The following is a 3,520-nucleotide window of genomic DNA, read 5'->3' as shown; positions in this document are numbered from 1 at the left end:
CAGTGTTTTGCTACAAAATCTCTAAGTTCTTATTTTAGAACTTAGCTTCTTTCTTGAGAGAGAACACACAATTTTCTATCTAGATTGTTCTACTTAACTGGAGGTCCAGTGTTACATTTATAACTCAGTTAACTGCTGGTTTACACAGTGGATAATAAACATGCTATTAGCTTTTCTAAACTGTCACTTGTCATTTCTATTTATAGAAAAGCAAATCTTCCATTTCTGGCTTAGCATATCTTTAGCATCCCTTGATTACTTTAATCTCCTCTGTCAGTTAATCTTTGCCATTGATCTTGCACATCTCTTAAGCTGCTTTTTGTAGACTTGTCAATCCAGCTATGTGAATTGTTTGTTGATTTGCAACTTTGGATATTAAACTGTTCTGCAATTCTGTACTTAGAGAAATTTCTTCACTTCGAGATCTCCAGTTAAGCTGTAGAGAACTCGACATCTCGATAGGCATGTTGGCTTTTCGATATCTCTGAAACTTCATTGTTGACTTGACTTATCGACAACTCTGAGTTCTCTATTGAATTTTGGTTTATCGATAACTCAGAGTTCTCTAATGGACTTTGGCTTATCGATAACTCAGAGTTCTCTAATGAATATATACTTGTCGATATCTCTGAGTTCTCGAATGGGTATCTGACTTATCGATATCTCCAATGGCATTTCCTGAGTTCTCGATAGACAGTTCCTGAGTTCTCGATAGGCAATTCCTGAGTTCTCGATAGGCAATTCCTGAGTTCTCGATAGGTCTTTCTAAGTTCTCGAATGACTTCTCTATAACACTAATTATGTGACTTGTAGATATCTTAACTTAGAATGTTTTTCACCAAACAGAATTATTCAACTCCAAGCTTCTTCATAATTCTTCTGAGACATGACCTTCTTGATCTTCTTCCAGATAGAATTCTTAGGCTTAACACTGTTTAGGGAAAAATGCTCCAGTATGCTCCATTTACATTTTACAGACATTAAGTGTTACAAGTATGAATTACAGATTAAGGTTACAATACAACTAATCTCAGGGTTGTCAGTATGACTTAGTCTTGTTATGATACAGGTATGTCTTGCACAACAATCTCCCCCAATTTGTGAGAAGATTGCTTATCACAAATTCATGTCTGTTAACAAGACTAACCCCAAGTTAAATAATGAAAATAAAATGATACAAAAGCTGATACAATACTTGTACAATGAATATTTGACTGATTTCAATAATTAAGTAAAGACTGAGCTGTCTGATTCTTTCTCAATTATGTTCTTAATCTCCACAAGTATTTCCAATTCTTCTAGGATGGGGGTGTCAGTTAGAGCCTCTATTATTTTCAGCAAATCTGGCTTAGGATAACTAGCTAACATCCCTATCCTGTATCTTGATAAAGAGCCAACTTTTATATTCAGAACTCTTCCATCCTTTGATATTCTGCTCTTGCCTGCTGCCTTCAACTCTTCTGATCTTCTGATATACTCAGATCATAGATGTTGATGATATTATTAGCTCCAGTAATCTTTGACATCATCTATTATATATTACAATTTCCCCCAACTTGTTCATTATAAAATTATGCACAAGTTCTGATTGATGATGTCAAAATTTATCCAAATGCAGAAACCAAAACCAATCTTTCCATCATGTCTTCTTTTGTTGAGTTACATTTAGATTTATTCAACATCCGTTAGCTGTTTTGGCATTTAGATATATTTTCCCCCTTTTTGATATTATCTCCAGGAAGAAAGATCCAGCTAAATGCACATTGTTCAAGTTGCTGTCATTGTCCATTTGGACCACTGTCTGCAGCTTCAAGCTTCATTGAAATTCATGGTGATAAGTTTAAAAAAAAATAGAAGTTTCACTTAGATCTGCAGAAAAAGTCTGTTAGTGATAAAAGTCCTAAGCTCTCTATTCTTTTGAATAAGTAGTCTCACCAAAATCTCACTGCACTAGTCTCATGACTTTTGAGAGTCAGAGTTCCCTCACAAGGATTACTAAATCCATACATTCATCTACCTCTCCTTTTGCCAGGAAGGATCCGGCCTCTCTTATTCTTTGTTTTTTACTCAATCTTTTCTCTTATCCTCTCATGAAAGGCTCAAATGAAGTTTGACCTACAGAAATAAGAGGTGGCTGAGAAGAGGTAATCTGTGATCATATGATTAGAGGAAGACCATATAGGGCTAATCATACTTATTTCACCAGAAAAATGAGTGCATACGCATTTATGACTGGGGTCACAGTTTTGACTCACATATTGCTCTATGGTTGTGACAGTGTGTTGTCCTCCACTTGTAGTGGGAACCTCCATTGGAATTGGAGAGGATTTGACTGGGTTACTGTCATGTACACAAGCCTCAAACCTTTGTGCACCTTGCAGAGTACTGTCACATAAATGTGATAAGATTTCCCTTCTTATGACATTGTTATAGGCAATTGTTCTTCTAACTTTGACTGCTAAGACAACTTATGCTAGAGTTATGAGGGGAGTTGTTCCTTTTTGAGGAAGCTCCAATTGAATTGGAGAGGATTTAGATAGCTCCCCCTCAGGAGTACTACCCTAAAACCTTTCAGTCTGTGAAGACTATTTGTGCACATGAAGGTGCAAGAGAAACATTCATGAAGTATTCAGTAAACTGATAAACTTTCATGTTTGGTGGATTCTTTTCTCAAACAACTGAATCAATCTGAAGGTCATCAAGAAATTGTTGTCCTTTTATAAAACATGTGGCTTTTGAGAGTCACCTGAGTGGGATTGTGTTTGAGTTTGTGTTGCTGTGCTTAGGTAAACCACAGTTTGGTTTTGAGGTGTTTTAGCTGCAGTTTTAGCACTAATACCTGTGAATTGATTATTTGAATTCCCTATTGATGTCTTGTATTAGACCTGAAATGCATTGAACAACTGTATCTCTTTGGAGTTTCATTAGACAAGTACATTGTAAGATATTTTAATTGCAAGCATTATTGCAAAGAAGACAAAATTTAATATAGATATAAGCATATAGTAATTATTACACAAACAAGAGATTTCAAGACAAGAATCAGAACTTTCAGACAAGAATCAGAACTTTCATTAAACATGGAAACATAGTATATTAAGACATAGATTTAACAAGTAGATCCTAATCCTGACTACTCTAATTCAGACTCCTTCTTCTCGGCCTCCAACCTCCTTGCCCTGCGCTGGTAAGCCCTGGACATGGAGTGTGTAAGAGAGATGATCCTCTCCTGCAACTCCAAAGCAGCAAGGCGTTGCTGCTCAGCCACCCTGGCTCATCTCTCCTGCTCGAAAGAGGCTTCCATCTCAAAGAAAATAATGTCGATTTGATCATCCCACTAGAGTTCGTAAAAGACCTCAAGTGGAATATCAAAGGGGCTGTAAACAACCCCCTTGTGGTGGACACGAAGTCCGAAAGGATCAAAATACACTAGATCATCATCCAAATGATGGACCGGTTGATAAGCTCCATTAACAAGTCTGTAGAAGATTGGGACATCCATTTGAATGAGAGAAAGAGA

The sequence above is a fragment of the Apium graveolens genome, chromosome 7, assembly GCF_009905375.1.
Source record: "Apium graveolens cultivar Ventura chromosome 7, ASM990537v1, whole genome shotgun sequence".
In the NCBI taxonomy this organism is placed as follows: domain Eukaryota; kingdom Viridiplantae; phylum Streptophyta; class Magnoliopsida; order Apiales; family Apiaceae; genus Apium; species Apium graveolens.
This window is presented reverse-complemented; position numbering follows the sequence as displayed.